At 37.8% G+C, this 22580-nt stretch overlaps 1 long non-coding RNA gene across 1 annotated transcript in view; it reads right to left on the bottom strand.

Moving 5' to 3' along the window:
- Positions 1–22580, bottom strand: part of LOC134756640 (uncharacterized) — a 143876-nt gene that overhangs the window by 8741 nt on the left and 112555 nt on the right. Inside the window, exons 6-9 of the long non-coding RNA XR_010129564.1 lie at positions 10879–10993; positions 5878–5995; positions 3396–3485; positions 1941–2131 (exon numbers count right to left, since the gene is read on the bottom strand). This is a non-coding gene — a long non-coding RNA (uncharacterized lncRNA). The remainder of the gene's footprint in view (positions 1–1940; positions 2132–3395; positions 3486–5877; positions 5996–10878; positions 10994–22580) is intronic.

The following is a 22580-nucleotide window of genomic DNA, read 5'->3' as shown; positions in this document are numbered from 1 at the left end:
AAGTTGTCTCCTCTCAGCTATTTCAACATAGTGCCACTTTTTTTTCTATGCTAAATGCAGCTTGTCGGAGGAAAAAAAAACTAATCATTGCAACTCCCATATGGAAGCTGCAAAGATTGTTAGAAACTGCTCTCTACTGCTCCAGGCTACAAGTGCGTCACTAGGTCTTACATGTTCGCTTGACAATCTCACAGCAGGAATCGCTGTGGGGAGAGTAGGAAAGTGAAATAACAAGGAGATTGGATGTCAAACTCTTTTTTATATGAGATCTCCTAATAAGGATATTTATTATCTAATGTAGAAGATTGAAAGTTTGACCCACACCTTTTACAGCCTAGCAATATGGCCCTGTCTTTCTATTACTGTAGCTCATCAATTTATGTTTTAGAGAGTCACTTTCTCATCATCCTAGATGGGTGTCTCAGCAGACACCTGTGGATATGGATACGACACAGCCTTTAAACTCCCTTTCTCCTTTCCTGCTAGCCCCTCATCCAGGGCATCCTGCTGACAAGAATTAACTCGCTTAAACACCTGTGACTGGGTAATTATTGAGATGTTAATTTTACACTATTCTGCTTGATACTGAAGATGGGAATTAACTGAAGGTAGTTTTTATGTTCAGCCCTAAAAGTCTTTTGTTCCAATCCTGGGCTGTTAGGTTAGCAATGATTGCTGTGAAGCAAGGCCATAGGCAGAAATGTGGAGAAATCCAGGAAATACTGCTCCCTATCCAAGCTTTTGTAAGAAATAAGCCAATGGGGTAATGATAATACTTAGGGTGAAGAAAGCAGAGCTGGCTCTATAGTGGAGACATCGTTTAGCAAGGTGATGGAGGGATCAGAGTTGACAGTTTTCTAGAGTGAATTGAACTGTTTTCCCCTCCCACACAGTGCCCCAAATGGCAAAAGGATCCGTAATAGAATACAGATCTTCACCAAGGTGAGAGAACACAAAAAGGCCATGGTTTTGGAGCCAAGGAGAAAGAGCATGTCATCATATTGGAAGAACAGGAATGTAGCAGGCTACTTTTGAAGGACCACACAAACTTGAATAAGAGTGAGTAGGGAATCACCATCATGGACTAAAGACTAGAACCGTTCTCTCCACTCAGAAATTTTTATGTGAATCAAGGGGAGTCCGAAGCACCCTTTCCCCCAGTATCACTGTGACTGAGATAGTACTTATTGCTACCTTTTGTAGGTAGAGGTCAAGCCTGATTTATCCGATTTCAAACATAAATTGGAGTGAAGTTTTCCTCATTTCAACAATATACTCTATATTCAAAGTCACTGCACACCAATCTGAACATTATACTTTCTGGCTCAGAAGTCTTCACAAGCTCAGATTATGTGCTGTATTAAATCTAAGACACAGGAGAGCATTCAGAGACCACTATAATTGGTCCCTATCTTTGCTATCAAGATGTACTTATTGATTCTTCCAAATCTTCATTTTCTGCGCTCATCTGTTCACATCATTACTTTATCCCAATGGACTATTAATTGTTCATTCCTTGAACTCTGAAAGTACTTTAACCCTGTGTAACTCTAGTGTATGAACCACCTTTTTAAAATGCAGTCTGGATTATCTGTAGTTACTTCATTAGGGTCAGAGTTCTTAATGAAATTAAAAACTTTTGTGGGGCAAGATTCATGTCTTATATTTCTCATACCCTCCTAGTGTCTGGCAAGAAGCTAAGCACAATATAGATACTTCTTAATCAATTGCATTATTTGTCACTGCTTCACATATTGAGTAGTGTCTGGGTCCAGTATGTCATCAGGGCCACAGCATGCTGTACAAGATAATTAACTGACATGACAAAAGTTTTCATGGTAGACAAGTACAAAAGACAATGGATTGGTAGTTTCATCTGCAGAACACACTTTAACTGATTTGGCAGATATGAGAACTATATTGACTAAACGTATCCTTACCTTAGCTCTGTGAAGTACAAGTTGGTGCTTCCTGGGTCATAAACGTTGGTATTCTTGCACTGAGAGAAGAATGGAAGCCCAACAAAAAAGCCAGTGTTCAAATTCGCTAAGAGTGAGACCAAAAGCCTGATGCCTAGAATTTGTACTTGCCTCAGTGCTAGCAAGTACAAGTAGTCATATACTCAGGAGCACTGTAGAAAGAAAAAGACCAGAGGCACTGCAATGAATTATTTGGCCACTTGTTTCATTTGGGCAAAAATAATAAGTATAGAGGTCGCCTTTATGTTGCAAATTCTAAGCCAGAGAATTATTATTGCTCACTGATCTCATTTTTGTGTAGAATAATACTAAGGACATCTGCAGACTAGTAGATGAGTAGACTACTAATATCTAGCAATGCCTGCAGCTTTAATAATCACCTTTCAAGTATGCTCTGAAAAACAGAAACAGAAATCTCAGTCTTTCAAAAGACAGAAACATTTAAAGATGAAACCAAGTAATTTATCATTGTCTTGATGCTGTAATTCAATCTTTGCTGAAATGCAGAAAACAACAATTAGTATTGCTTCTGTATCTGCTTTTATTATACCACTGTATCATAGGAACTCGGTGAAAATGACTAACTCTCACAGGTCTCTCGTTTTCTGCTAACCTTTCTTGTTATGAAAAGCATAAGACAAGAACAGTCATTGATTGGGGAATTGAAGTTCTCCCATAAAAGATGAGTATGTCGACAGAAATACCATCAGTTCCCCGGCATGCAGGTCAAATATTCCTTAATCTCACTTCTGTCAAGGGATTGCATGACCACCCTCAGACAAGGACAGCCGATATTACCTGCATTGGGAATTGGACCTGTTGAAAATGCGTGAAAAGGGGACAGAGTGAACTGAAGAACAGCAGTGCCTCCCTCAGACACACAGAATCATGCCTGGCTGTATCTTACACACCAAACGAACTGTATTTTTGATTTTACTGTCTGACATTTACCAGAGGGTTAAAGATACATGAGTAATGAGGCGAAAGGGCTTTACAAGCTGGGTGTGTATTTTCCCATTACTTTAAGAAATGAGCCTAGCCAAAATTGCACTCTGAATTCCAAGTTAAAAATGAATTAAATGAGTATCCTTCACATTAGTCACAGCACCTTCAACAAAAATCAAAAATTCTCAATGTATACATGTGGTTGGTCTTTTTCTATGCCATTTCCTAACTATGTTACATACCCGTTTTCACAGTATCAAGCTGCACATTATTTTTGGTTGGTATGCAAACACCAACATCTGTGTCTATCTCCTCTATGACGTCATTTTCCTTAATAACACCAGCTCCTGTCATTATCAACTGCCTGGTATTTGGTAGACATGATATTAGTGCTGTACATGTATTCTGCCATGTAATTTTTAACAAAAACCCTATACAATTGTCACCATTCTTTATCAAGGTAAATCACACCTTTCTTCTTTTTCATCTTTCTCTTCAGAGCCTAGCGCAGTATTCAGTCTCTTCTGCAATCTCAGTAAGTACATTGACTCATTGCATTTCCTGGCACACATGAACAAAACAAGGGGTTGAAGTATAACTAATGTGGCCATAAGTGGATAAGTAGATCAACCATCCAGTCTGCCACTTTGCTCAGAAGTGGCTCACACACTCACTCACTCACCCACAAACACACACACACACACACACGCGCGCGCGCGCACATATTTGGAAGGCATATTTTGGCTTTAAGCATGCAGAGTCTGATTCCTGATTACCTGATCATGTAGAATGGATTAAACTCCTTTTTTTTTTCTTTTTCCTTTTTTTTTTTTTTTTTTTTTTTTTTGCAGTTGGGCAGTCACTGTTCATGATACCCCAGAGTGTATATACTACTTAAACTGTATCACATTCTAATCCAACACCAATGAACATTACTTAGTAATAAAGAGATGTTTAATTTCTTGGCTTATAAAGTTAAAAACATTGAATCTCCTCTGGGGATTTCCTTGTCCTGAGGTGGTTGGTGTGACAATGAAAATTGCTATTTACTGTTGAAAGGCACCCCTATAATCTGGTGTGGCTCCAAGAACTTAGACTTTCTTAATGCTGTTTCATATTTAGAAAACAAAACTAAAACAAAACAAAACTCTCCAGCACCCGTATAAGGTGCTCAAAACGTCATTGCTACCTGTAATTAATTACATGGAGAATCCAATTATCGCAGTTAAGGAATCAGACTGGTACATGCAATTTGCACATGTTGATCATGTTGGCCATAAAAATTATAACAGGAGAAGTATACATAGTGGGTAATTTTGCACACCTTGTATAAAGCTCTGGAGAGCAGTTACGATATGAAAAATAATGTCGGCTGGGCTTGTGGCTCATGCCTATAATCTCAGCACTTTTGGAGGATGAAGCAGGTGGGTCAGGACGTCAAGAGATTGAGACCATCCTGGCCAACATGGTGAAACCCCATCTCTACTAATAATACAAAAATTAGTTGGGTGTGGTGGTGCACACCTGTAATCCCAGCTACTTGTGAGGCTGAGGCAGGAAAATCACTTGAACTCAGGAGGTGGAGGTTGCAGTGAACCGAGATCATGCCACTGCACTCCAGCCTGGCGCCAGAGCTAGACTCCGTCTCAAAAAAAAAAAATGTGGAATAATAAGAATAAATGAGTTTCACTGAAGTAATAACATTTCACAAGTTGTAGTTTGAAGTTTCTTCAGCTTAAAAAAATAGAAAATTATCTTCAAATGAAAAAAATTTATATAGTTCACTGAGGTAAACACACAAAAAAACAACAATGGAGATATATTATAATTTTTCATGTACATTGTGGAGACTTGGCTTGTGTTGCATAAGAAAATATGAAGATCCTCCACATACACTGAAAAGTTCCTAGGAATAAAGGGGTGGTTCAGACCAATATGAATGTTAGAATCAGTAAAACGGAGTCAAGCAAACCCCTGTGACATTCATCGTACCAGTTACATGAGTTACTCTAAATTATGATCCTTTTTCTTATAGATGGAGGAGTGATAAATGCAGAGCTGTCTGCCAGCCTGTTATACGGTCAGTAGCAGTGAAAGAAATGGAGAATGACAGGAATAAATAGCATAATCTGATCAGTTAGTAGCACACAAAGACTTCTGGGGCTCTGCTTTGTGTGACGATTGGTAGTCTCCTGGGAGGCACCTTAGGAAGATTGACGGTTGCCACAGATAAGTTCAATTGTGTGAAGGACAGAAAGCATCCATTTTTAGATGCTAGTTAGATGCTTGATGAAGTAAATGGACCCTATATCAGAGCTTCTTGATACAAACTAAATTACCATGCCACATGGAAAAAATAGGAGAGTTTTTTAATGAATAATAACTTCTTTTGAATCGAGTTTGTGACTATTATATTTTTTCTAAAATATCTCCAAATGTCCAGAAGTCTATAGGAAATAGATACATGATAAATGTTCTCTGCTGAATTTTTATATATACATTTATATATACAAGATGTAATAGTACATCTTGTCTTATGAAAAGTTCTTGGTCTAGATACAGACAATAATATGACTTTAAATTTAAAATAAGTGATAAAGATTAAGGGATACACAGAATTCCACTATCTAATTTAAGTGCCAGTTGACTTGTTGTATGCTTCTATTTTTTATTTTTATTTTTTAAGCAGCTTTATCGATGTGTGATTGATATTCAGAACTTCACATATCAAACATATAAAACTAAATGTATGTATACAATTAGATTAGTTTGAGCATATGCATATACCTGTAAAATCATAAGCACAGTTGAGAGTCTAGATGTATATATCACCTGTAAAAGTGTCCTTGAAGCCCTTGTCTTCCCTTTGTATCTTCCTAATTCTTCCTTTGTATGTTTCATGGTATCAAGAACTATGGAGACTTTTTGTCTCACTTGATTTTTTGTTGCTTACCTTTTTTTTGTTGCTATAATACTTGAAGCTGGATAATTTATAAAAAAATTATTTGGCTCACAATTCAGATTGCTGGAAAGTTTAAGACTGGGCAGGTGCATCTGTTGAGGTCCTCAGGCTGATTCCACTCATGGAAGATAATGGAAGAGGGGCAGGCATGTGCAGAGATTACAAGACAAGAGAGAAAGCAAGAGAGAGAAACAGATGAAGCAAACTCTTTTTAACAACCTGCTCTTGTGGAAACTAATTCATTCCCTTGAAAGAAAGAACTCACTCCTGGGAGAAAGCTTTAATCTATTCATGAGGGATCCACCTACATGAATTGAATACCTCCCATTAGGTCCTGCCTCCTAACACTGACATTTTGGGGATCAAATTTCAACATGAATTTTGATGAGGGCAATCCACATCCAAACCATAGCACGTTCTCTTTAAAACTGTCTTCACTCTTTTTCTCATGACAATATTTTTTCCTTAATTTTCAGCTGAGTTCAAAACCTTCCTTTTAGTCTTCTTTGTGGACTCTATACTTAGCCCTTTTCTCTCTCAGAAATGTCCATAGCCAATTTCATATACCTCTATGCATGGAGGTTTTTACCTCCATGCTTAAACTATTGGTTTTGGAATATATATCTTTAGCTGAGTCTCAACTCGTGCCAGAAAAAATATTTATAACTGCTTACTGGACAGTTGTTGATTTTACAGAATCAGATAAAAACCAGCAATGCTAACTGATTTTCTTTCTTCCTCACACTAGATCTCCCTCTTAATCCAAATCTTGATTTTTGGCATTATTATGTATCAAACACTATAAGCCACAGTCAATCTTTTGCCTCTCTCTCTTTCTTTCACCCATTTTAAGTTTCTGCAATCTGCATTACTTTTTCCTGCACATCCTATTACTACTGCCTTTCCCTTAAGCTTTGCTGCAGTCCCCTAACCTCCCTGCCTCTGATTTTGGCTCATCACATTAATTTATTCTTCAGCATACTGTAAATCTGATCACATCACTTTCCTGCCTAAAACCTTTTAATGGCTGTCCATCTTGCATGCAATAAAAGTTAAACTTGTTAGCATGGCTCTCTGATTCCTCCCCAACATGGCTACTCCCTTCCTTTCTCACCCCATAATATCCTCTCTCTCCAAATATCACATCCTGAATTTACCAACTATGAGCAGGCCCTTTCTCAAGTGATAAAATAATGTTTTATTCTTTTCTGCTTGGCAAACTCATCTCCATCCTTCAAGATTTTGAACAAATGTCATGTGTTCTTTGAAACTTTTTCTAATATCCCCTGTCAAACCCAGACGGTCCTTCCCTGTGCTTCCAGAGACCTCTCTGTAGATATTTATTATGGGACTTACCACTCCATACTGGGATTATTTATTTATCAGTAGGCTGTAACATAATTAAAATAGGGTCCATTTTTTACTCAATTCTTCGTCTTCTAATCTAGCATGGGTGACTACTTGTGAATTAGTGAATATATGTTCATTTTCCCCAAATTTTTGTGAATTGCTAGTATATCATTAGATAGTTAGCCAAAGGCCTGTCATATCACTTCAGATGGTTATGTTAGCAAAAACCAAATTTTTATGTATTTTATTTTAGAAATAAGAGGAAGGACACAGCACCAAATGTCATTCTTTTATTACTTCCCATTTTCTGATTGCCTTTTCCCCGGAAATATTTATCAAAAATTTCCTTTGTGTGACAGACACAGTGCTTAATGATCTATAGATCTATAAGATAATAAGCAGGATTATTTCTGCACTGAAATGTAATGAGATGCTTTAGTATGAGATCAATATTATTAGCATATAACAACTAAGAGCTAGAGGAATTTAGAAGAGGAGCTCAAATCCATTCAGAGGAAGTCGGGGAAGTTTTCATTGAAGTTGGCCCTTGATACCTCAATAGGTTTCCTCACTTGGAAGATGATGGAAGGGTCTGTGAGGCAAGACAATCATGTGAGAAAAAAGAGAGGAAAAAGCAGATGGATTTCACTAGCGAATCTACAATAATACGCTGAGCCGAGGTATTTTTTTGAAACCAAGTGAAACAGTGGGCCCCAAGGCATGAAAGATAAGTGGACTAAGGTTAAGAGACATTCAGTGCTGCCTGGACTTGAATTCCTAGGACTATGAAATCTTAAAAACTGGAAAATGACACCACATTTTATATTTTAGGATGATTAATATATGAGTTATTCTTATAGTATCTTTTGGAGGAGGTTAAAATCAATTACAAACTATTACATTAGTCCCAAATTAAGGTGTTTGTTTTGATATGAAAGTAAATAAACTTAAATTTATCCAACATAGACATAGAAAATTGTTTTTTCTTGTTTGCTTTGGTTTTCGTTTCTGTTTTTGAGTGAGAGTCTTACTCAGTTGCCCAGGCTGGAGTGCAGTGACACAATCTTGGCTCACTGCAACCTATGCCTCCCAGGTTCAAGCAATTCTTCTGCCTCAGCCTCCCAAGTAGCTGGGATTACAGGTGCATGCCAACACACCCAGCTAATTTTTGTATTTTTAGTAGAGATAAGGTTTCACCATGTTGGCCAGGCTGGTCTTGAACACCTGACCTCAGATGATCCTCCCACTTAGGTCTCCCAAAGTGCTGGGATTACAGGTGTGAGCCACTGTGTCCAGCCTGAAAATTGGTTTTAAAAGTACTTATTTGCATGAGATTTAAGAAATCTAAGTAAGTAAAATTCTATCCTTGTACCTATCATGGAATAAGAATTAAATATATGGTAGCTCTTAGAAATTTATTTAAACTACAAAGAGCAATTTCTATTGTACACCTGCTGTTCTACATTCTTCTTTATATCCAATTACTATAGTGCCGCATACTCACAATGAACAAGTCCTTATAACAGGATAGTGGCTAACATAAAATGTTCTGCAAATAAAATAAAACAGCCTTTCAACAGTACTGTTTGATTAAGCTCAACCGTTTTTCTTTTAATCAATTTCTCTAAGTGTTTCCGCTTGGATTTATATGTAATAAAACAACTTGCAGGATATTACCAATAGCTTAAAATTGTAGCATGGAATTAGGGAGCTCCACCATGTTTTAGTTCTGTGACCATGGACAAGTCTGTTACCTCAATGTCTAATATGTGTCAGATTTTCAACCAGTTTTAGCACTATCACCCTCCTCTCTCTAAGCATTTTACTGCAGATGATATAAAAAGTTTAGCACTTGATAAGCATATATTAGTATAATGTCTAGAAAAATGTAAATTTAATTTGTAGGCCTTTCATTTGGTATAACCACTTCATTGTCTCCAATTAAAAATGACTAAAAACTCATGAATAAATTATAAAACCTCACATTTTTCTGCAAGATATTCTTAAGTTGATAGGAGGTTGGTCATACATTCAACAAAAGCCACAGCATTTTAAAATTTCTCTTCCTGGAATCTCTTGACAGTACAAAAATTAATGTTGCATTTCTCAACAATAGGAACTTTAAAGCCCACAAAAGGAATAAAGAGCAGATACCTGTGAAGTGCTTAGAATAGTGACTGGCATGTAGAAAGCACTATAGAAGGATTTGCTATCATCATCATTATTAATATGGAACAATTTATATATTCCTTCATAGGCCTTAGAGAAAGTGTCTGTTATGTGCTGTTTACACATAGGTTAAAATCTTCCAGAAATAGGTTCTGGGTCAGGTGCCAGATTGTAAAAGCTACTGTTAAGAGACATGGTAAATTAGTCATATTCAAGTTAAACTAGCCTTGATATAAGCTCTGGGCTTCAAAGGGAAGATTTTCTGTGGTATAATAAAAGTAAATGTAGGGCAACGGCTTCATTGACTTCACTGAAAAGAAGAGACAAGGGAAGCCAATGCAGAAAAAAAAATTACATTTACATTAGTAGTTATTCTCTCTGCCTCTGTTTGTCATTGATGTTTAGTTTTATTTTGTTCCTGTTCAATGAAAAAAAATCTTAAATTCCTGAATTTAGACATTTCAGAGATACTGATTGTTTTGGGCTAAATTGTGTCCCCCTAAAATTCAAATGTTGAAGTCCTAACCCCCAATACCTCAGAATATGACTGTATTTGGAGACAGGGCCCTAAAAGAGGTAATTACACTTAAATGCGGTAGTTAGGACTGGCCTTTTTCTAATATGGCTGGTCTTCATATAACAAGAGCAGATTAAGACACAGACACACACAGGAAAGACCACATGAAGACACCACAAAAAGACAGTCTTTACATGCTAAGGAGGGAGGCATGAGAATAAATCAATCCTGCTGACATCGTATCTTGGACTTCCAGCCTCCAGAACTGTAAGGAAATAAAGTTCTGTTGTTTAATCCACCTAGTCTATGGTATGTTTTTAATGGCAGCCCAAGCAGACTGATAAAGTGATCTAATAATGTTTCTAATGAAGGTATAAACTATTTATACTCAAATAAAGTCTAAGAAACAGTATTATAAAAAGTGAAATGTTTAACAGTCTTCAGAGCTATGCTGAGCTAGAGTAAAAACAATGGCCATAATGTAATAGCTTTTTGGTGCATGCTATAAAATAGGCTCAGATAAGCTTAGAGAGGTGAAGTAACTTGCCCAATGTCACAGATAGGAAGTGAGGAAACCACCCATCAAAATGAGGTGTTTTAATTATAGAATCCTTGATATTAATCATGATAGATTAAAGTATTCTAGTCAACTTTGGGTATGGAGTGAATTAGAGATTGCTGCACAGGACAAAATGAACACTTGAAAAGAATACTTTCAAGCTGTAAAAGAAAAAGTAATAAACATGTCCCCCTCCCAAGTCACAAGGATGTAGAATAATTCAGATAAGTCTATGTTAAACCTTGTGACTCAAAGATACAGTGCTGATTATATATCTTTTTATTATTTGAATTAAAGGAACATGATATCGTTTATACACACACAGAAGAAAATCAGCTGGTACTCATGAGGGACTGCATGGGCACCAAACACAGTGCATAAGAGAATCAAACCATACCTTATATTGTAATGGCAGAGACAAGCAGGTGTTGCAGGTAGGGCTGTGGGAAGATTCTGATTGTGGTTGTGAAGATTCTGATTGTGACTAACCAGAGCAAGATATGGGTGGGAACCTGGACAGTCAAAAAGAGAAGCAATGAGAATTGGGTTCCAGGGTTTCATAGGAATGTGTAAAATTGATCATCTATGTTTGAGAGCTTTGGAATAAGGCAGACCTGTTGCTTCTCTCTTAGATTGCAATTAAGCCTATTCTGTTCTCTGAAGGCTGGACAAGTACAGTCCTCCAAAGCCCTGAAGATACCAAAGTGAGCATTTTAAATAGCAGCATCCTAGATGTCTGAAATCGTGAGCCTTCTTACATGGCAGCCAGAGTGTGAGCCCTGATTTTTGCCAGACTTGGTTCTCTCAGTGCAGCAATATGGACTAGGGTTGGAACAGGTGAAGCTACGTGGAATTACATAGTTATAATTCCACTTAGATTCAATGAGAATGATTTGGGGACACTGATCAGCCAAGAATCTGTACAAAAATGATTTAGGAAAACGGGATGGGGAAAAAAGGTAACGTTACCTAATTGGCATACTTCTTTCTTATGGAAATAAGTAAATTTATGTGTGTGTATAACATATATACATAATTTATTTATAACTCAAATGTGTTATGCATCTTTTAACTAAAATACTTTTTTAATGATCACACAGACAACTTTTTATTGCTCAATGAATATGTTTCTTTCTTTTTTTCTTTTGAGACAGGATCTCACTGTGTCGTCCAGGCTGGAGTACAGTGCCTCAGAGCTCACTGCAGCCCAGATTCAATCAATTCTCTTATTTCAGCCTCCCCAGTAGTTGGTACTACAGGCATGCACCAACATCCCTGGCTGATTTTTATATATTTTTGTAGAGATGGGGTTCTGCCATATTTCCCGGGCTGGTCTTGAACCCCTGGGCTCAAGAGATCCTCGTGCCTCAGCCTCCCAAATTGCTTGGATTATAGGTGTTAGCCTCGCATCTGACCTTTATTCAGATGTTTCTTTTTCTTGACGATTTTAACCTAATTTCTAAAAAATTGTAATCCTATTACATGTCAAAATATTGTTTTTCTTTATGAATCCTGTCTTCAATGAACAGGGAAATGTATATCTAAAAATAAGTGTGCTCCTGCCTGGCATTAAACGCTACTGAGCCCTAAAGAGAATTGCCTGTCCCTCTCCTCTTAGCTTTGAGCATCATTAATAACCTTTCAACACACCATTTCTGATTGCATACCACCTTTTACCTTCTAATCTTAAACACACAGTAAACATTCATCTTCTACAATGGCTTGGTGAAAGCAAGCATTATTATCCACAGCATTATAAATGAGCAAGTTGATCTGGAATGACTACCCAAGGGAACACACAGAGAGGGGCAGAGCACAGAACCAATCTCTATTACCAACAACTAGCCAGGGTAAGAACTACCAACCACATGTTATATTGAATCATGCTTCATTTCCATTTGTTACCATAAAATTCAGGGAAGCACCTTCAATTCTTTTTGTAGACGCTTCCTTCTTTCCAACTCTTTTAGCCAGGCAAAGTTATAAGAACTGGGTTCATGTCAGTAAAATACGTATATGTAAACTGATGTGACCTATAACTACCACCTGGGCTTTGTAACCATTCATGCTCTTTTTGTTCCAGCATACCTAATTCCACATCCAATATTCTTCTGGTAATAGTTCCATCTTCTAATCAATGACCACAACAGTTTACCCAGGTATCACTGTGAACAGTGCAAGGAGTACATAGAGTTGAATTTGGGGCTGATATTCTTTTGGGCTTATAAGTTATGTAAGAAATTTTGGACTTGACCCTAAGAGCAGGAGAAAACACATTGAAGTATCACACACAGAACATCTGCAATGTGAAATTTAACTTTCAAAAAGATCACTATCTCTATGTGGAAAGTTGGTGACATGGATGTGTAGAGATCACTATATATATATATTTTCTTTTTTCTTTTCTCCCCCCCGAGATGGAGAGTATTGTTCTGTCACCCAGGCTGGAGTGCAGTGGTGCAATCTCGGCTCACTGCAACCACCACCTCCTGGGTTCAAGCAATTCTCTTGCCTCAGCCTCCTGAGTAGCTGGAGTTACAGGTCCACACCACCGTACCTAGCTAATTTTTGTATTTTTAGTAGAGACGAGGTTTCACCGTGTTGGCCAGGCTGGTCTTGAATTCCTGACCTCCTGATCCTCCCACCTCAGCCTCCCAAAGTGCTGCAATTACATGCGTGAGCCACCGTGCCTGGTGAGACCAGTTATATTTTAGACAACCCTTCTGATAACTTAAATATTTACTTAACATGGGTCATAAGAGAGGGAAATATAAAAGAGACCCCCAGGCTTCTGAAAAACAAAACAGAACAGCTGTGCATGCTTTGACACTATGATTTTAAACCAACAAACCAACTCTCCACAAACTAAGTATATGGTATGCTAACTATATAGAAAAGATATGGGCCTTTGTATGCCTCCCTCAACCAGTTCCCTTTCAATTTCTTAATTTGAGCCTTTATTCAGGAGGTTTTTATACAGTGGACAGAATATCATCTTGTCATGTTTTTTTCTCCACCAAGAAATCAAAGCGCAAAGGGAAATTTGACAAATTAGAACTAATGATATGCAAAGAGAGGGTAATGTTCATGTTGGTGCCTCTAATACAAATGTGGGACACTAAGTTAAATGATGGCAACTTAAGGTTATTTGTGATACTACATGGACTCAGAATATATTCACTTGTGATTTTTGGTAAAAATAAGAATGCCATAGAATTATATTTAATGTATTCTACGTACTAGCCTATAAATTCCCTCTCTTATTGTGACTTCTTAATATAGCTGCGATATTTTTAGAGACTCAGTCATGATTTTCAGCCAGAAACTGAAAAGGTTCTTCCCATGGTTTTCCAAACACAAAGTAGATAAACCTTTGTAAAAAAAACTAATCCATTGGATGTATATAAAAACTATGTCATCCTAGTAAATTACATAAGTTTAATTTAATTTTTTGCTTCTTATTCATCTTTTCAGCACCCTAGTGAACAACTCAACATTATTTTCAGCTTTCAATATGTTCAGGTTGCTGTAAAATTACCCAGTGCTTGCTATAAAATTCTACAAGGTGACATCCCCTGGAGGCCTCATATTACAGATTTAAGGAATCATGTAATTTTCCTTAATCAAAATTAGCCCTTACCTTATTTCATCTGCTCAAAGCTTCTTTCTCTCATTTCACAATGTGTGACAATTAGAAAAGAACTAAATCTCAGGATTTGAAAAAATTGTAATGCATTTTAAAACTCTATTCTCAGTGATTCCTTTATGAGTACATCTACTGCTAGGAATTGAAAATATAAGAGAAAGAAGATAGTGAAGATATCGTGGGGAGGATAGTTTTTGCTTTAAAGTTGATAATTGGATACAGTGTGTGTGTGTGTGTGTGTGTGTGTTGTTTTTGCTTTGTGATTGTTATACGAATTGGCATGGTTCAGCTATTGCTATATTATTAAGAAATTAAATAAGCCACATTCTGGACAGAGAGAATGAGTGGAATGAGTGTCTCTAAAAGATCATCAATAAAGCCCTACCAATTATTCAGTAAGCAAATATAATCTTGGAACAGAAATCAACCTTATTTTTGATCAAGAAATGAAGTCTTGTACAGTACATGTGGGTTTGCATCCCAGATATTAAAAAAGAAGGAATTGCTGTGAGATGCCTGAAAAATATAACTAGCCCATTGCAGCTATCTCCCTTTCCTGAACATCCATAGACTATTAATAGGCTTGCAAACTCTAGTTATAACCCATTTGTTGTGCCTTATCAGCAAGGTTGTTATTAACTTCTTAAATTCACTTCACTTCCTTCTTAATATTTTGCAAAGCGTTTATGTTTATGCCTTCCCTCTCTTCAATATGCCGAATGAACAAGTATTTTTTTCATGGTAGAGAGTATTGTAAGCACAGTGGTATCTCTAAGGGACAGGTGTAATGTGACAGCAGTGTTCCAACCAGGAAAGCCCTCAAGTGAAAATAAAATGTAGGCCTTCAGCTGTAAGTGCTGTGGGTGTGCATCCCCTGCTTCTGAGGATATTCTGCTCCCAAAGCAAAGATTGGAATTACTGAGTTTGTTCTCTAAGAGTATCTTGCAGGGGCTTTTGTGTTCCACCTGGATTTGGAGGCTGTCATAAGTCTTCCTGAAGCTCTCTCCTTTGATTGGCTGAGAAGGGCCCCTTGGCTGAGCTCGAGTTACCCAGTCAATTATTTTCCGGGAGTTGTGATCTAGGAACTGGGTTGAGTTTGCTTTCAATTTGCTCAATTTCAGAAAAAACACAATACTTACTGATTTCACTGTTACCTTCTACGTTGTTCTTTTCTGAAAGAGCTGGAGACTAAGCTCTAAAACAATCAAAAAGCAGTGAATTTTTATACTTCTCCTTGGTGTAGAAAACTGACTGTGAAGCTTTCTGTTGCATAGTTTGTTGATATTCTTTATTACGTAAAGAGTAAAGTATAATTTCTGGAACACTGGCCAGGAAGGAAAAAAGAATCATTTCAGAACTGTCAGGATCTGCTGTACTGAACTTCTCTCACTGCTCTACCTTAAACGTGCCATTATCCCTTCTCACTTCCAGGGCTTGGCAATGCTGTTCCCTCCACTCTCTGCCCACCCTCTTTCCTAGACACCTTCTGATCATTATTAATGCTCATAAGCACTTCTTTACTGCTTTGAATACCATTTGTATTAGTTTCCTAGGGCTCCCATAACAAAGAACCACAAACCTTGTAGCATAAAGCAACAGAAACTTACCCTCTTACAGTTCTGGAGGCCAGCCAAAATCAAGGTGTCAGCAGTGCCACACTCCCTACAGAGACTCAGGAGGAAAATCTGTTCCTTACCTCTTCCGTATCATTCTGCCCCTGGCCCCTCCCAAATCTCATGTCCACACATTTCAAAACCAATCATGCCTTCCCAATGGTCCCCCAAAGTCTTAACTCATTACAGTATTAATTCAAAAGTCCACAGTCCAAAGTCTCATCCAAGACAAGGCAAGTCTCTTCTGCCTATAAGCCTGTAAAATCAAAAGCAAGTTAGTTACTTCCTAGATACAAAGGGGGTACAGGCATTGGGTAAATACAGCTGGTTTAAATTGGAGAAAATGGTCAAAACAATGGGGCTACAGACTCCATGCAAGTGAGAAATCTAGTGGGACTGTCAAATCTTAAGGCTCCAAAATGATATCCCTTGACTCCAGGTCTCACATCCAGGTCACGCTCATGCAATATGTGGGTTCCCATGGTCTTGGGCAGCTCTGCCCCTGTGGCTGTGCAGGGTACAGCCTCCCTCCTGGCTGCATTCCAGGCAGACATTGAGCATCTGCTGCTTTTCCAGACACACAGTGCAATCTGTCAGTGGATCTACCCTCTGGGGTCTAGAGGACAGTGTCCCTCTTCTCACAACTCCACTAGGTGGTGCCCCAGTACAGACTTTGTGTGGGGGCTCCAACCCTGCATTTTCCTTTCGCATGGCCCTAGCAGAGGTTTTTCATGAGGGACCCACCCCTGCAGCAAACTTTGCCTGGGCATCCAGGCATTTCCATACATCCTCTGAAATCTGGTTGGAGGTTCCCAAACCTCAATTCTTGACTTCTGTATACTCGCAGGCTCAACACCACATGGGAGCTGCCAAGGCTTGGGGCTTGCACCTTCTGAAGCCGTGGCTCGAGCTGTACCTTGGCCAATTTTAGCCATAGCTGGAGTTGCTGGGATGCAGGGCACCGAGCCCTTAGGCTGCACACACACAGCACGGGGACCCTGGACCTGGCCCACAAAACCATTTTTTCCCTCTAGGCCTCCAGGCCTGTGATGGGAGGGGCTGCTGTGAAGACTTCTGACAAGCCCTAGAGATATTTCCTCTATTGTCTTGGGGATTTACTTTTGGCTTCTCATTACTTATGCAAATTTCTGCAGTTGACTTGAATTTCTCCTCAGAAAATGGAATTTTCTTTTCTATCACATTGTCAGGCTGCAAATTTTCTAAACTCTTATGCTTTCCTTCCTTAATAACTGAATGCTTCTAACAGCAAACAGGTCACATCTTGAATGTTTTGCTGCTTAGAAATTTCTTCTGCGAGATACTCTCTCAGTTTCAAAGTTCCACAGATCTCTAAGGCAGGGGCAAAATGCCACCAGTCTCTTTGCTAAAACATAACAACAGTCATCTTTATTCCAGTTCCCAACAAGTTCCTCATTTCTGTCTGATACCACCTCACTCTGGATTTCATTGTCTGTATCATTATTAGCATTTTGGTCAAAGCCATTCAACAAGTCTCTAGGGAGCTCCAAACTTTTGCACATTTTCCTGTCTTCTTCTGAGCCCTCCAAACTCTTCCAAATTCTGCCTTTACCCAGTTCCTAAGTCACTTTCACATTTTGGGGTATCTTTTCAGCAACACCCCACTCTACTGGTACCAATTTATTAGTCCACTTTCATGCTGCTGATTAATACATACCCATGACTGGGTAGTATACAAAAGGAAGAGAGGTTTAATGGACTTACTGTTCCACATGGCTGGGGAGGCCTTGCAACCATGGCGGAAGGCAAGGAGGAGCAAGTCACATCTTACATGGATGGCAGCAGGCAAAGAGAGAGATTGTGCAGGGAAACTCCCATTTTTAAAACCATCAGATCTCATGAAACTTATTCATTGTCATGAGAACAGCATAAGAAAAACCTGCCCCCCATGATTCAATTACCTCCCACCAGGTCTCTCCCACAACACATGGGAATTCAAGATGAGATTTGTTTGAGGACAAGGCTAAACCATATCAATTACTGAGTATGTAACCTCTCAATCTTATGATATATATTTGATATTCTCTTATATTCAATTTCCATTGACTGTACACTTTCAGACTAATAGATTCACTATAGCATAATCAGCTTGGTGCTTTTAAATAGAAAAGTAATTCATATTAAAAGTGATAGATTTTTAAGGCCTCTAATTATTTTAGTATCATCAAGTACCTTTTTGTTAACCAGATTTTATTATTATGTATATTTAATCTATAAGATGTAAAAGAATAGACAATATTCAATAGAACAAAATACAGATGACTATCAGTAGTGACATCTGTTTGAAAAAAATGGACATTTAATTTAAGTCATTTAGTTCCATGATCTGGAAATGGCATCCATATTTCCTGGACATACCAATGTAAGATGAATGAAAGGATTAGGCAGCAGGCAGTCTTAGAACATATCCACATTCTATGCCCCACTTCTTGAAGACATACTCAAGTAATTAAAAAATTCAGGAGAATATAAACCCAATTTCCCCAATGAAAACAATAACTGTTTGAAAAGTGGGGATTGTAATAGCATGCATGTATAATATGATTTGTAACAAATAGTGGTAAGAAGTCTCATACTATAGAGAAAATGGGCATTAAGAAAAATCCAAATGGAAATACAGGAACCTGCTACTAGATAAGAGATTTACACCAACAAAGCACATTTTTCTTTAAAAATTCTCATGTATTAAGGGACATTTTCCACAATGTGACTATCCAAAACCTGCCTAGATAAAATGCATTTTTAATAGTTCTGCCTAGATGATGACACATTCACAAAGTGAAATGTTAATTATTTATCAAAGTGTTTGGTCCACTTGACACAAGCTAAGAAAATTGTAAAAAGTACTTCCAATGTTTTCAAAAATCAAATGTAAGATCCAATTTTATATATATGTTTATGGTCTCTTGGTAAGGAAAGGACCATTTGAATGACTGAAGGTTTAGAGGCTACATAATGCACTTAACTTAAACTGAAAGCTGCTATGTTCCCATCTTTAAGGCAAGACAGTTACGTGAATGTGAGCAAGTTCTTTAATACTGTCATGCCACATGATAGAATGTTAAAGTTGAAAAAGGAATCTAAACTTATCTTGTCAAGTACCAACTTAATGTCCAGCCATCAACAGGGATTTGAAACTCCAGTGTCTCAATAGTTAACAAGTGACAGCAACATATAAATGTGTATAATGGCTGTATGTAACAAATGATATGGCTATTGGCTAATTCAAACCTATATGTTTTGCCTAATATTATTCAATATGACATTGTCATATACATTGTTGGCGAAATCCTTGCACTGCTCTGTAACATTTTGTTTGGTGGTTGTACAGCCTCTGTGCTACATACAAAAATACAAAATACTAGGATTCTGTTTGCCATTGAATATTTTACAATTGTTTTAATGAATACGTGAAACAGAAAAAGAAAGCTATCTACCAAAGTAGCTGAAATCCTTTAATAAAACAAATGTGTCAGGCTAAGCGTCATCTTAGAGTACTTCTAGATCTACATTTCCCATTTCTAGAGCATTGCTACCACACCCCCAAATGTGGTCCCCGGACCAGGCAGCAGCATCATCACTGGGAACTTGTTAGAAATGAGAAACCTGAAAAACGTGCCACCATAGACCACCTGAATCAGAAACTGCATTTTAACAAGATATTCAGGTAATTTTTATGAAACTTTAAAATTTAAGAAGCCTTATACTAAAAGATGTGATATAAAAATTAGATTTGACCAGGCATGGTGGCTCATGCCTGTAATACCAGCATTTTGTGAGGCCCAAGTTGTGCAGATCACCTGAGGTCAGCAGTTCGAGACCAGCCTGGCCAATATGGCAAAACCCTATCTCCACTAAAATACACAAATTAGCCGGGCGTGGTGGCAGAAGCCTGTAATACAAGCTACTTGGGAGGCTGAGGCATGAGAATCGCTTGAACCTGGGAGGAAAATGTTGCAGTGAGACAAGATTGTGCAACTACTCTCCAGCCTGGGCAACAGACTGAGACTCTGCATCAAAAAAAAAAAAAAAAAAAAAAAGAAATTAGAGTTAGCCTGCTGAGAAATAAATTATCTTTTCATATTTGTGTAAAGAATTGAGAAGAATGTATATTCTGTTGAGTTGGGGTGGAGAGTTCTGTAGATGTCTATTAGCTCTGCTTGGTCGAGAGCTGAGTTCAAGTCTTGAATATCCTTGTTAATTTTCTGTCTTGTTGATCTGTCTGATATTGACAGAGGGGTGTTAAAGTTTCCCACTATTATTGTGTGGGAGTGTAAATCTCTTTGTAGGTCTCTAAGAACTTGCTTTATGTATCTGGGTGCTCCTGTATTGGGTGCATATATGTTTAGGATAGTTAGCCCTTCTTGTTGCATTGATCCCTTTGCCATTATGTAATGCCCTCTTTGTCATTTGATCTTTGGTGGTTTAAAGTCCGTTTTATCAGAGACTAGGATTGCCACACTTGCTTTTTTTTTTTTTTTTTTTTTGCTTTTCATTTGCTTGGTAAATATTCCTACATCCATTTATTTTGAGCCTATGTGTGTCTTTGCACGTGAGATGGGTCTCCTGAATACAGCACACCGATGGGTCTTGACTCTTTATCAAATTTGCCAGTCTGTGCCTTTTAATTGGGGCATTTTGCCCATATACATTTAGGGTTAATATTGTTATGTGTGAATTTGATCCTGTCTTTATGATGCTAGCTGGTTATTTGGCCCATTAGTTGATGCAGTTTCTTCATAGTGATGATGGCACCATATAGCACTTATTCTAAAATCAACCACATAATTGGAAGAAGAACACTCCTCAGCAAATGCAAAAGAACAGAAATCATAACAAACAGTCTCTCAGACCATAGTGCAATCAAATTAGAACTCAGGATTAAGAAACTCACTCAGAACTGCACAACTAAATGGAAACTGAAGAACCTGCTCCTGAATGACTACTGGGTAAATAACAAAATTAAGGCAGAAACAAATAAGTTCTCTGAAACCAATAAGAACAAAGACACAACATACGAGAATCTCTGGGACACAGCTAAAGAAGTATTAAGAGGGAAATTTATAGCACTAAGTGTCCACAGGAGAAAGCGGGAAAGCTCTAAAGTCGACACCCTAACATCACAATTAAAATAACTAGAGAAGCAAGAGCAAACAAACTCAAAAGCTAGCAGAAGACAATAAATAAGTAAGATCAGAGCAGAACTGAAGGAGATAGAGACACACACAAAAAAAAAATCCTTCAAACAATCAATGAATTCAGGAGCTTGTTTTTTGAAAAGATTAACAAAATAGACCACTAGCCAGACTAATAAGGAAGAAAAGAGAGAAGAATCAAATAAACACAATGAAAAATGATAAAGGGGAGATTACCACTGATCCCACAGAAATACAAACTGTCATCAGAGAATACTGTAGACACCTCTATGCAAATAAACGAGAAAATTTAGAAGAAATGGATAAATTCCTGGATACATACACCCTCCCAAGACTAAACCATGAAGAAGTCAAATCTCTGAATAGACCAATAACAAGTTCTGAAACTGAGGTCGTAATTAATTGCCTACCAATCAAAAAAAGTCCAGGGTCAGACACAGTCACAGCTGAATTCTCCCAGAATTACAAATTGGAGCTGAAACCATTCCTTCTGAAAGTATTACAAACAATAGAAAAAGAGGGACTCCTTCCTAACTCATGTTATGACTCCAGCATCACCCTAATACCAAAACCTGGCAGAGACACAGCAAAAAAAGGAAATTTCAGGCCAATATCCCTGATGAACATCAGTGTAAAAATCCTCAATAAAATACTGGCAAACCAAATCCAGCAGCACAATAAAAAGCTTATCCACCACGATCAGGTCAGTTTTATCCCTGGGATGCAAGGCTGGTTCAACATGTGCAAATCAATAAATATAATCCATCACATAAACAGAAACAATGACAAAAACCACATGATTATCTCAATAGATGCAGAAAAGGCCTTTGATAAAATTCAACACCCATTCATGCTAAAAACACTCAATAAACTAGGTATTGCTGGAATGTATCTCAAAATAGTAAGAGCCATTTATGACAAACCCACAGCCAATATCATATTGAATGGGAAAAAGCTGGAAGTATTCCCTTTGAAAACTGGCACAAAACAAGAATGTCCTCTTTCACCACTCCTATTCAACATATTATTGGAAGTTCTGGCCAGGGCATTCAGGCAAGAGAAAGAAATAAAGCATATTCAAATCGGATGAGAGACAGTCAAATTATCTCTGTTTGCAGATGACATGATCCTATGTCTAGAAAACCCCATCATCTCAGCCCCAAAACTCCTTAAGCTGATAAGCAACTTCAACAAAGTCTTAGGATACAAAATCTATGTGCAAAAATCACAAACATTCCTATACACCAATAATAGACAAACAGAAAGCCAAATCATGAGTGGAATCCCATTCGCAATTGCTACAAAGAGAATAAAATACCTAGGAATACAACTTACAAGGGAGGTGAAGGACCTCTTCAAGGGGAACTACAAACCCCTGATCGAGGAAATAAGATAGGATACAAACAAATGGAACAACATTCCATTCTCATAGATGGGAAGAATCAATATCATGAAAATGGATATACTGCCCAAAGTAATTTATAGATTCAGTGCTATTTCCATCAAGCTACCATTGACTTTCTTTACAGAATTAGAAAAAAAACTACTTTAAACTTCATATGGAACCAAAAAAGAGCCCATATAGCCAAGACAATCCTAAGCAAAAATAACAAAGCTGGAGGCATGACACTACCTGACTTCAAAC

Source organism: Gorilla gorilla, chromosome 11 (assembly GCF_029281585.2).
Source record: "Gorilla gorilla gorilla isolate KB3781 chromosome 11, NHGRI_mGorGor1-v2.1_pri, whole genome shotgun sequence".
Lineage (NCBI taxonomy): Eukaryota > Metazoa > Chordata > Mammalia > Primates > Hominidae > Gorilla > Gorilla gorilla.
The sequence above is the reverse complement of the archived record's forward strand: the minus strand, read 5'-3'. Positions and strand labels throughout refer to the sequence as shown.